Below are 13,593 nucleotides of genomic sequence, written 5' to 3' on the forward strand. Positions count from 1 at the left end.
AGATAACTTACTTCATTTTTACAATCTGACTCTCAAGCCAAAACGAATTTTTACTTTTCCTCATTTTAAAGACCTCAGTAATCTTCCATCTGTGCCTTTATTTACAACTAGTGTCTCCACTTAGAATCCCTTCTTCTTATCCTCATCTCCACACACACACACCCATACTGTGGACTGAATCCAAGGCCTTCATACTGAGCTACATGTCCATCCTTTTAATTTCTTGAGACAAGGTCTTGCCAAATTGCTAAATTCCCCATGCTGAGTATGAACTTCCAGTTCTCTGGTCTCAGCTTCCCACGGTGTTAGGATTACAATGGGATTAAGTCAAATTTCCAAATTTGAACCACTCTTCAACATCCAGAACAAATCTAAAGAAGCATGCTTTATCCTAATTCTTTCAGCATGAAGTCATTGCTTTCTTCTGAAATTCTAATACTTGACTTGAGGCCAGTGATGGCAGTTCATATCTCCATCTCATATTTTAACTCTTTGTCATATTATTTGTCCTCATTTAAAAGGAGAGTTCTATTCACCCAGTTTGTATTTGCATTTAGGATCCAGGCACTCTGAATTTTCCTAGATTTAATAAACTCTTTGAGGAAGTTACTAAGCTTAATTCATAGAACAATCATTATTAAATACAAAGACACAGGGATAAATCACACAAGATGAAGGTAGATATGCAAATAAATTATTATATGCTACATATTAAAATAGAAGAATGAATAAAGCATAAAGGCCTAAATCATAGCAGTACTAGTGAATATACATGACAGGTTAAATATAGCAAAGAGGGAAGATACCGTGAGACAGAACAGAATTATTAACCACAACCTAAGGAAAAAAGACTTCCTTCATTTTGAGGCCATGTACCATAGTTCTTTGAAGCTACTTGGGCTAGCACCATAATCTTGGACTTAATATGCACCAGACTACATGAAATAAATTCCTATTATTTGTTATTATAATAGCCAGGACAGATTAAGACATGAGGTAAAAAGAAGGATAATTAGAGATACTATTAATACTGGAGCTGAAAAAAAAAATTGAAGAAAAGATTTGGGCAAAGAAGAGAGGAGTTTGAGTTGCAAACCAATTCAAGATACATAGGATAACTGAGATACCAGACAGACATAACCAGAGGTCTACAATTTGAAAGGTAGGCCAAAACTACCAGGTAAGAACTAGAAATCACCAATGTAAAGGTGGTTTGAAAGAGTCAATGAAATAAATTTCTCAGGAAGTTAAGAATGAACTAAGAACAGAACTGTGTGAAATATAAGCAGCAGAGAAGACAATAAGGAAAAACCAAGCATATCCAGTATCACAAAAACTAAGGAACCAGAGAGGATTGGAGACAATTGAGTAAGAAGCACCAAGCACCAAGAAACTGTCTCCACACACAAGATAATTTCACTGGCACAATCTTTCTATTAAAAATACTGTTGGAATTCTGTAATCCACTGAAGGATTGGACAGTAAAGGCAACTTTAACTCAATGTAAGAGCAGCTACCCTAGCCCTGCCACCGGCACCTATGCGCGTATTCCTGCACTACTTTTGCATAGAATTTGCAGTACTCAACATGGCAGAAAGGACCAAGACCTCCAAATATAAGAGATCCATGCTCAGATCACTCACTGAGGCTTTTAATTACAGAGGTAGAGACACAGAGGTCTGTGGCCACAGTGGTTGTACTGCTCCAAGGATGAGAAAATTCAGAAAATGTGCATACCCAAGGAAAGATACTAGATCACAAAAGTCCTAAGAAGATCCTAAGTTATATACACAATAATCAAAACAAAAACATTAACAAAAGACTGCAAGAGCTAAAAGAGAATCTGATTTCCAGAGTTACAGTATTACTGTAGATATGAACATTTTTTAACAAAAAACTCACAAACCATAAAAAGAAGCTAAAAAGTATGGCAATTTAAAGTATAAATCAAAAGAAACTGTCCCTTAAAAAGATATGATAGCAATAATGGCTAGAAAAAATGGACCAAAAAAAGAAAGAAAAAGAAAAAGAGGACAACGATAACACAATAACCCAACACAGATTCTACACACACATACAGAACTCTCGACCCAGTGGCTATAGCACAAACATTCTTTTCAAGTGCACATGGGGTATCTTCCAATACAGATTATCTGTTATGCCACAAACTAAATCTAAATAGATTTAGATAAAATCTATAAAATAGATTTAGATAAAATAGATTTTAGATAAAATCTAAATAGATTTTAAAAGATAAATACTATACAATGTATTTTTGCTGACCACAACATGGTAAAATTAGAAATCAGTAACAAATATAATTGGACAATTCATAAAATTGTGGGAAATTAAACAACATATTCTTCAACCACCCATGGATCAATCATAAGAGTTGTTCAAAAGTACTTATAGATAAATGAAAACACAACACACCAAAACTCACGACACATAGTGAAAGCAGCCCAAAGGGAGAATTTATAGCTATGAAAGCTAAGAAACATTTCAAACCAACAACATAACTTTACAATTTAAAGAACTAGAAAATTAGCTTTGTTCTGTTTTACTTTGTTTGGTTTTACTCTCTTTAAAGTATGCTTTCATTCTTTTGTTTTGACTGGTTTTATTCTGTTTTGTATTGTTTGATTTTATTATGCCTCATGGAATGGGCAGCTATTTTGAAGAAAACATGAGACATCTCTGTACATTGCTGGTGAGAATGGAAAATGGAAAGTAATGATTGGTGTTCTTCAAAAAATCAAAACTACCATATGATCCGGTGATTGCACTTTTAGATCTATACACAAAACAACTCCAAGTGAAATCTAAGAGCTATCTGTAAGCCAAGTATAGGACCACAAGCCCATACTCACAGCACTTAGGAGGCTGAGGCAAGACAATCACAAGTTCAAGGCCAGTCTGGATTATACAGAAAGACCCTATCTCAAAAACCCCAGACCAAAAAAAAAAAAAAACAAAACAAAACAAAACAAAAAAACCCAGGCAGAGACAGACAGGAACACACATACTCCAAGACTGACTTATATTCACAGCAGACTTATCTACAAAAGCTACAACACAAAAATAATCCACACGTCCAATGACAGAAGTATAAATAAGCAAAATGCGCTATATCCATAAAATGGAATGTTATTTATTCTTACAAAGAATGGAAATTCAGCATCATGCCACAACATAGATGAACCCTGAAGACATTATGCTAACTGAAATAGAGCACTGACTCAATTCACGAACACTTTTGTTTACAATTTATTCACAAACAGAAGTTTTTGACAAAATTTCATTTTTTTTCAAACTTTGCATCAAGTGACAAACATGACCATAGCCATCTTTCCCAAACACAAATATGGTCATCTTTCCCAAAATGGCAGAACAAATTAAGTTCATGAACCAAGATATCACCATACGTCAGTCACAAAAAGACAAATGCTGTATGATTCTATTTATGAGGTATTCAGGGTATTCAATATATAAAAGAAAGTATAATGGTGATTTCCAGGAGCTGAAAAGAAACAGAAATGGGGAGCTGCTGTTTAATTTAGATAGAGTTTCTCTTTTATAAGAGTTGCAAAGATGGACAGTAGTAATGGTTTCAAAACAATATGACTGTACTTAATGCCATTAAACTATATACTTTAAAATGGTTAATAAATTTTACGTTATGTGTATTTTAGCATATTTTGTAAAAAATATTTGGAGGGCAGAAGAAAGGAGTATTTCAAAAAGAAATATTGTATCAAAACGCCAGATATGGTAGTACACACCTATAATCCCAGGTATTTTGCAGGCTAAAGTGGAAGGATTACTTAACCTCAAGATTTGAAAACTGGCAACACAGTGAGGCTCTTTGTCTCAAAAAGAAAGATGAAAAACTATTACAAGAAGAGACCAGGACAAGTAAAACAAGGTGACTAGATTTGAGGATCACAGCTTTCTGGTGACTTCTCAGAAAGTTTTAACAGAGTAATGGGACAGACACTAGATTAGACTGAGTTGAAAATATGATGGCCACAAGTACCAATTAATAATAAAAGTAGTAATAGTTACATTTATTGAATGTCCACTCCGAGACAGCATTTTAAAAACTACTTTAACAGAATCTCACAGCTCTCTGAGGTAAATTACCACCATTTTATAAACTAAAGATATGAGACTCAAGAAGGTTATTAAAATATCTTGTCCAGGAATTAACAAGTATTACTTATTTTACAATCCATGCTTCTTTGAGAAAGACAACAAAAATCCTGCTATTTGGGTGAAATTTTATTTTTCAAAATTCATCTTTAATTTTGGCCTTTCAATTTTCTGACATTTCCACACTTACTTCCAAAACTTTTCTCTACCATTACATCAGCTGTGGTAGCAGGCCTCCTAGATGACCCCTGATTGTTCTTGGCTCCTGGCAGTAGTACTCTGGTGTATTTCCCTGCATTACTAAGTACAGCTGGCCTATATAATCAATTGAATACTGCAGAGTAGGTCTCTCAAGACTAGGACATAAAAGATACTGTAATTTTCATCTTGTTCTCTCTTGGGTCAACTACTCGGGTGAAAGGCAGTCATAAAAACACTCAAGTAGCACCAAATGGAGAGGTCCAAGTAGTCTCTTGAAAAATGCCAGCACAAATTTCCAAGCCATTTATGTAAGCCATTTCAGCAGTGTATTCTCCAGCCCCCTGAAGCCTTGAGATCAGCTAGTCTCTTAACTCACAAAACATCCTTACCTAGAAATACCCAAGTAAGCTGCTCCTAATGAAAAGTTCACAATTGATGTCTCACACTTTTGATCTCTTAAAACCTGGGGAAAAAAGCTAGCAAAAAGCAATTTTTGTTCAGAATCCAATGAATTACTATTATCATATTTAAAGGTCTATCCATAATCTTTATTTTTACTGATGTCTCTCCATACATTGTATATTACTGCTGACAATCCACTATTTCTATTTTAAGTTTCTATTTTAAACCCTTAATTCTCGTGACAATGTTCTTTCCAAAATTTCCTCTACTTGTGCCTATAATGTCTCACACACATTCCCTTACTAATCCTTTACTATCTCAATTATAATACATTTTATCTTTTAACTCAGTTTTTCAAATTCCAGCTATACTTATCTTTAGGTATAAATGTTTCATACTTGAAGCCTAAGTTGATCTAATTTCATGAATTCACAATCCTCCTAAGTAGCTACTCTCTACCAGTTTCCGTAGGTTTAAACAACTATACTGAATTCTTCCCTGTTGTCTCCCTAACTCTGGCTATTTACCAATATTCAGTTATTTAATGCATAAATATTGAAGGACCTTCATAAATCACTATGTTAAGCATAAGAAATTGATTCAGAAATTCTAAAAGGGTCTGGGGATTTAGCTCAGCGGCATAAGCATCTGCCTTGCAAGTGCACAGTCGTGAATACGATCCCCAGTACCAAAAAGAAAGAAATTCTAACAAGACTATTGTCAAAAGTATAAAAGAAAAATGGCAAAGGTTATCAGTTTTCTTTTCAGTTTTTCACTTTTACTAGTTAAAAAATTTTTCAAAAGAGCAATATACTCTCGTTTCTTTCATCAAAACAAGTAACAACAAAAGCTTTGTGCTTCTGTGAAACACCGGATTTTTTTTAAGTCATCCTCCATTTGTTCAATAAAACAACAGTATCCAAGTTTTTCCTAGTTACAATTTCACTGAGAGTGACTGAAGTTGTCCCTGAAGTAAATCAACTAAGATACTATCTCACCTATAGAGTTACTTATTTAATGCTGTTAGACCAAAGGCTCAAAGCACTATAGATAGATATGAAATACTGGGCAGTATTTATATAATATTTATGTGCCCAAACAGTGCCCTAAATGATATATATATATATATATATATATACACACACACACACACACACACACACACACATACATCAGAAAAACTGACAATAGTGAAACAATAAATCTCACCGTTATAAATTATCTAAAAGAACAGATATAATCAAAATAATAAGCAGAATGATCTCAGGAGTTTACATAAAATGATAATGAAAAAAATCAGAATCCTGGGTTTGAATCCAAGAAATTCTACTTTCCACAGATTTATTGGGGTCCACCTATTTGTTTTTATAAGCAACCTAGGTGATTCTGGTGATTCAAATGGATAGTGAGCCACTTGTCATGACAAATGACAATGCTGTCTTTCTTAGAACTCAGTAAAGAAGAATGATGGTAAATAGGTAGCATGTTTTAGAAATATATGGTTACATGAGTTGTGATAGAAAAATATAATGAATGCTCAAAATTTTGTATTACAGTAATGTATTACTGTGATGACATACTATCATTAATCACTATTATGGTTTATATCTATCTGTCCCCCCAAAGCCTTATGCACTCAATAGGCAGAGTTTTTTGGAGGTGGCTGGAACTGGGACATGTAAATGTGGATTAAGGGTATAATACTGGGGTTAGGGGTGTGATGCTGGGGTGAATGTGGTGTGTATCAGTCCACTAATTGGTTCAGCATAGTTCTGACATTATCCAAAAAGTGACACCCAGGGGCAGACCTTTAGGACAGAAAGAAGCTGCTGCTTCCCTGCTTCACTGCTTTCTGCCCGCCATGGACTGTTTCTCCTCTGTGATGCCCCTCTGCCACGTCACTCTGTCTTGGAGCCTGCCAACTAAGGACTGAAACCTCCACAAACTGTGAGCTGAAATAAATCTTTCCTCCTTTAACTTTAGGTGATGGTATTTTGTCTCAGCAACAAGAAAAGTAAGAAAAGCAATCCCCCTCGAGATACTCCCTCTAGCTTTGAACAAACATGTCAACATTCTCACTTTCTGAAGCAGTTCTGGAAGTTCTTTCTCATGAGTATCTTTAGTTGCACTGTCAAGGCTTCCTCGGTGTCCTGAATTAATTAAAAATTTTTATCTGACTTATTTTGACTTTGGAGAAGAGAAGTCCCATGGCGCTAGTGTTGCTAAAAAAAAGTGAATGAGAACACTCCATAATGTTTTTATAAGCCTGCCTTCCGGTTGGCTGGCACTTAGCAGCAACATTCACTGTATTTTTTTTTTTAATCATACCTCCTAAAGACACTCACAAAAGAGGACTTCCAGAACTGCTGCAGAAAGTGGCAAGAACAATGGCCTAAGTATATTTGATACAAGCAGGGAGCATTTTTAAGGTGATTAAAGGCAATGTTCTTTTATTGTCACAGTTTTTAAAAATTTAAACATTTACCATATATTGTGATCACAAACTGCCTACAACATGATTTTGGCCTACAACAGCTAGACTAGATCATTTACATACAACATCACTACTAACTGTCATTAACGCTGTTCTACAGATACTACACAAAGTTTAAAAATTCCTTACAACTAATAAGTAATTGGACTAAAAGTCATATTAGTCTGTTAAAATCCAACTACACTCTAAAAGCAATATATAGTAGATCAAAAGACACATGGAAAGTTACAAAACAGTCACAGATCAATATAATATTAACAGTACTATACAGTATTAACATTATCTTTTTTTTAAAAAAGTAAACAGAACAAGGGAAAGTCAGTATTAAAAGTATTTTACAGAGAAAGGAAAGTCTCCAAACAGTAACAGTAGCACATCCGAGCATCATCCTGAAAAGAAGACATTCCCCATCAAGAACATGACACATCCAAATACCACAGGACCTTGGCCTGACAGCATTAAATAAGTAAATTATTAACTCTCCCTTTTAAATCTCATGCTCAGTCCACCTTTTAGTTATAACTTACCTCCCCCCATAGCTTGGTAAAAGGACAGGGAAATACCTGGGTGGCAAAGACACCCAATTTTAACCTAGAATATGAGTATCAGGTATACTTTTCATTGTAAATTAATCTGACAGACAGATATTTATGTATCACCCCATTATGAGCTAAGTAACATTCAACCATTTAATTATACTACTGTACTCAAGCCCAATCAACCCATTTAAAAAGGCCAAGTTCTGATCAGAACTTGTGCCACAGTAAATTCACTCAAGGAGATATTCTTTTTTTTTTGTCTTTTTCCTTTTTATCGGTACCAGGGATCGAACTCACGACTGCCTGCTTTCAAGGCAGGTGCTTATGCCGCTGAGCTAAACCCCCAGCCTCTCAAGGAGATTCTATGAAGCTACTTGGCATTCAGTGAAATAATGTCCCCAAGCAACCCACTGACCTAAAATGGCATCTTTTATTCAAACTCCATCACCATCTATTAGTCCCTCCAGCTAATGTTCCAACAGTTGTATGTACAAATTTCTCACAATTTCTCCTCTGTCTTCAACCCTTTTTCTACTTCATGGGAACCACAGCAATCAATCAAAAAAATTAATCAATGAGGCTAGAGACACAGTCCATTGCAAAGACCCTGGATTCAATCCCCAGTACTGCAAAATAATTCTACCAGAACTTCTCCTTTTTTCCATACTTCTTTCATGAGTATATGAAAGAGTTTTCCAGAGGCTACATAAAATGTGATGCTCTATCTCTAACGGCTAGAAAAAGGTATAGTTACTGGGGATTGACTGTTGGGAACTGCATCCCACCTTTGTTTTGTTTTGTTTTTTAAACAGGGTTCCACTGAACTGCCCAGACTGGGCTTAACTTGTGATCCTCCTGCCTCTGCTTTCCGGAGTGCCGAGATTATAGATATGTACCATCACATTCCGCAAGTATCCTCAATAATTTTTATGTCCTTCAAGTAGTCCTAAAATGGAAAGGTTTTGAGGACAACTACTGTACTGTATTTAGAAAAAGCCCACAAGCTATATGGGTTTCTCTGTAAATAACAATTTAGCCTAGATAAGTAACTCACACAATAATCTAAAAATGTCCCACCCTTTTACATTAAGATTACACTGTAGTCCTTCAATCTTCAAAACAATCACTTATTTGTTATTTATGAATAGTGATAAAACTGTATCTTAGTATTTATATCTCCTTATTTCTAACCTAAAATCTTTATATTTGCAGGTCATGGTCAATAAATATGAGATGATTGTTTGCTTAACATAGTAAATTCATTTCAGAGAATATGAAAATTGTATGTTCACAGAAAATTAATTATACTTTCCTTTGGCCTCTAGCAAACTTTTAAAGGATTTTCCTAATTAGACCCTCTGTATACCACACTTGGTGACAGTAGGAAGTACCTGAGTAAATTTCAATCTGACTAAACAAATCAGATTAAAGATATCTCATTTACATAAATCATCCAAATTTATAGCTATGTTTTCAAGTCCTCAATCAAAATCTTTCCTTTCTACACCATTTTGAAAATATTACTAACAGAAAAATATATACGCAGGCATCTAATTTTTTTCCCCTTAATTTTTAAGGTAACAAAAGAGCTAGTCCACAAAAAATAGTAAAAGACATAAATATTTGTGAAATGAATGACATATAAGATATTCATTAATGACGTTTGCCTGCTTCCTTGAGCATTTATAGATAAGGAAAGACCTAAAAAGTCAAGGCAAAAACCATAGTGAATTTTAGTACAACCAATCACAAAGTCCAGTTCCATACCAGGCAACCCACAGACCCATTTCAGTTACGGGTGTATAATTTGGGCAAAACTTTCCAACTTATATTATACCATATCCCTAAAAAGTTCCTACTATGGACCTCTACTATCTGTACCTTTATTTATAAAATATACCCACCTACAAATGTATATACTATACAACATAGAACTTTTTAAGTTAGAAGATTATTTTTAAATGGGACAAAGTTTTGTTTTGCTCTGTTTTGAGACAGGGTCTTACTATGTAGTCCATGCTGGTTTTAAACTCACTATGTAGCTCAAGCTCGTCTTACACTCACAAGCCTCCTGTCTTAACCTTCAGACTGCTACAATTACAGGTGTGTGTCACCATGCTCAGTTCAAGGATGAAATAATTTTTACCTTTAATTTATGAATAGTACAAAAATATTCTAAGAAATTACAATATTTCAAAGTTCTAGTGCAAGTGTAGGATTCAGTTCATTCTGATCTTAATTACAATGCATACAAACTGAAAAACATCTTTTGAAGGCAGAATACTAATAAAGTATACTTGGGGCAAAGTTAATTATGCATAACAGTGGGTGTAAAATCTTATTTCAAAGAATTATCTGAATACCTCAGTAATTTTAAAACTTTACTGAACTTAATAGGCCTACTAAACTATTGTTTTCATCTATAATGAAGCTGACCAAAAGCTAGTACTAGAACTGCCAACTCTTCATTTTTTTGTTGTTCACTTATGTTTGTATCATTGGTATCACTGTTACAAATTCTTTACAAGAGTCCTTTTAAATTGTGTAAGAGTTAGATTAGTTAAAACTAGGCAATATTTATACATTCATTTGTTTACACATGCATAATTACTATCTGCTAAAAGTGAACGAAGAGAAAAGTCACTGACAATCCCATTTCCCTCCTTAGCAAGAGTTCTGCATCAGTAATTCATTTATTAAACACTAGTAAAGTTTCATTACTTCCTTTTAATACGCATAAAAATAAAATTAACAATTTTAATAACAAATTTCTCTTACTTCATGGGAGTTGTAGATACATTCCTTTGAGACCTATAACTCAATATACCTGAAACTCCAAGCTAGCATAATACAAATCAGTCTCTCAAATGCTTTCCAGATTAGAACTGAATTTGAAGCCAGGACTAATTTTCCATGGTCACCCCAGGTCAAATAAGACTCTTAGGTTCTTATGATCTGGGCCTTCACCCAAAAGCTGATCCAAAACCAACCTACAGGGATGGACGGACAAGTATAATCTTACCAGGATATTCACCCTTTACGAAGATAATGAAGAATAGTTATACTTTCTGTCTCTATAATATTCATTCACTCATTTAAGAAACATTTATAAATGCCAGGTATCTCACTAACATAATCATTTATAAGCATATCTTAAATATACTATACTGTACTTTCATTTGCAGAAGGTGCCTTAAAGAAAAAGTGTGGTTTGTGCCCCATCGAGTGGCCAACTTAGAAATTTCAAACAAGTTCAAACAAGGCAAGTTAACCCTACCTAATCAACATAATACCTTTAAAATTAAAGCCTGCAACACAAGTGTTCTCATGGGAGAGTTCTACAAATAAAAAATCACAATAATGTTATGGCAATGTTTCATTAAACATGAAAATAAGCTTAGTACGGTTTATAGAGTGCCTCCCCTTTCCTAAATCCCAGGGGGGGAAAAAGACCATAACTTTTTATTAAGTTAAATAAAAGAGCTTCTTAGGTTAGTTTTCACAGATCAAAATCACATCGACACTGTTTAAAATATTATTGATTTAAGAGATGTTTTAAAAATTGTCCGTTAAGTTCTGTCTCTGTAAAACAAACATAATTAAAGCATAACAAGGCATAGAAATTTAAAGTTAAGTGATTCCTTAGGTAATATGAGTCTATGAGTTTAGAAACCATCAAATGCAGTTCTTAACATTACAAATACTTCAGTATGAGGAAGTGATTTATTTCATCAGGGTCACACAGTTAGTGACTTAATTCCTAATGCTTACACATTCAACACTCAAGAGACTAGGGTGTGAGTATGTGTATGTGATATACACTAAACGAGTGGCTTAGCCTGTCTGGACCTTAGGTTTCTTGCTTAGAAAAACAAAGAGATAATCTTTAAATTCTCTTTCAGCTCCAAAATTCTATAATTTAGAGACTTCATCGTTTTAGTATCTTACAAAATTAGAGTATATACTGAAAAAAATCATTCCTGGCTCCTAAGAATCTAAATATGTACATGTACATAACCCTAGGGAAGAGAATACAAATCAGCAGCATAAAGCATTAAATACAGAGTCTGGCAAAAATTTACATACATTTCAGAAGTTCATTGTCTATAAGCTAATGACCATCACTTTAAGCACCTCTTTTAAGAGTAGAGGCCAAAGATAACTTACATAACTTCATGTCTCACTAAATTTAATATTAAAATATTTATACAAGTTTTTCTTTACCTGATATATACATCTTTTGAGGAACTCTGTATTTTGCTTCTTTTGCTAACAATCTGTGAAATATCAACATAGGTCACACTAATCTGTTTCAATGAAACTGGTCTAAATTAAATTTGATTAATCTATAATAGAACTCAAATATACAATCACTGATTATAAATTTAAGAATATTCTCATAAAGACACATTGCTGTTCCATTTTATATGGGAAAGGTTATATTCAAGATGATTAGAAATAAAAATAGCTGCTGTTCACTTAGGTTATTCTTTACAAAAACTATTCAAGAATGCATCAAATGGATTTTCTTTACATGGTTTCTCTAAGGTGTTCTATTCTTTAATCTTTCATGCTTATTATTCTGCCTATAAAGACTGAATTCATGCACTCTCCAGCTTATTTCTATATTTAAAAACACTAATATAAATTTTAAGAACATTAATGGGCTACTACCATTAACATTAACAGTCCAAGAAATAAAAGTCACTACAGGTTAAATCAAAAACTCATAAGCTGGAATGAAATACGGCAAGCTGTGATACATCTATATTCACTTTTTATAGAAAAGAGTTCCGGAAAGGCAAAAACATTGTCCCCATGGTCTCATGGGTAACATACATAAGAACTAGCATTTTTCCATGTTAATCATGACTATATAGTATTATATACAATTAAATATCTCATTCATACAAATATAGATGTAACCAAAGCTTTCAGCTCCAATCTAAAGCTCTGCTTATCCAAATACTATTTAATACAGCAAACTGACATAAAAAGCGAAGAAGCTGGACAGTTCATATAGTTCACACCACTAGAAAACACCCTATGCTAGAAATCAAGTGTAACACACTAAAATTTTACCTCCAGTGCTTGAAAAACACCATTATCTTCATACATGGGAAGGTATATATTACTGCATTATGAGGTCTTTTACTCTAACAAAGGCAACACATTTTTTATGGATGTCCTATCCCAAGTTTTTAAGCTGCCAACACTCTGAACCCCAAAGACTCTTATTCATATCTCTTTATTATTTTTAAAGAAATAGTAACTTTTTAGAAACAATATACAACACAAAAATTGCAAGCCTAAAAATTTCCTTAATGATTCTAACTTACAAAGAGAAATGCCCCTTATTTAATTTTGCCTACTAGTAACTATCCAGACAGGACTCACATTGTAGGGACTCTTCAGAATCAAATTTTAATTTTCCACAATAAATGAATTTCTCAAAAAATTATAATTGGCCAAAGAAAGATAATACACTCGAATAAAAGCACAGAAATTCTGTGATCAACCTAGAGGAACCATTTAAAAAGAAATGGACTATGTGTCTAGAGAGTCACTGTAGTTACTCAAGTCACAAAGCTGACATTACAAATCAAGTTGACTGCATTTTCTAACTAATCTTATGTTTCCCCTTCCAATTCCAGACATTCCAAATTAATTCTATAAAGCAGTCAAGTGTTGAAATACTTAAAATGAATTATAGCATGCATCCAGCCACTGTTACTTCTCCCCAAATCAAGCATTCAACACTATGTAACAAGAATAAGATGTGCTCCAGCATGCTCCTGTCTTGTG

At 33.9% G+C, this 13,593-nt stretch overlaps 1 protein-coding gene across 1 annotated transcript in view; it reads right to left on the minus strand.

Annotated features, from left to right (window-relative positions):
• The window catches only part of Xpr1 (xenotropic and polytropic retrovirus receptor 1), a 183,827-nt gene that overhangs the window by 168,438 nt on the left and 1,796 nt on the right, over positions 1-13,593 (minus strand). The gene's annotated exons all lie outside the window — the stretch shown is intronic.

Source organism: Cavia porcellus, unplaced genomic scaffold, assembly GCF_034190915.1.
Source record: "Cavia porcellus strain 051 isolate PalLab524CR breed Dunkin Hartley unplaced genomic scaffold, mCavPor4.1 scaffold_29, whole genome shotgun sequence".
NCBI classification, from domain to species: Eukaryota; Metazoa; Chordata; class Mammalia; order Rodentia; family Caviidae; genus Cavia; species Cavia porcellus.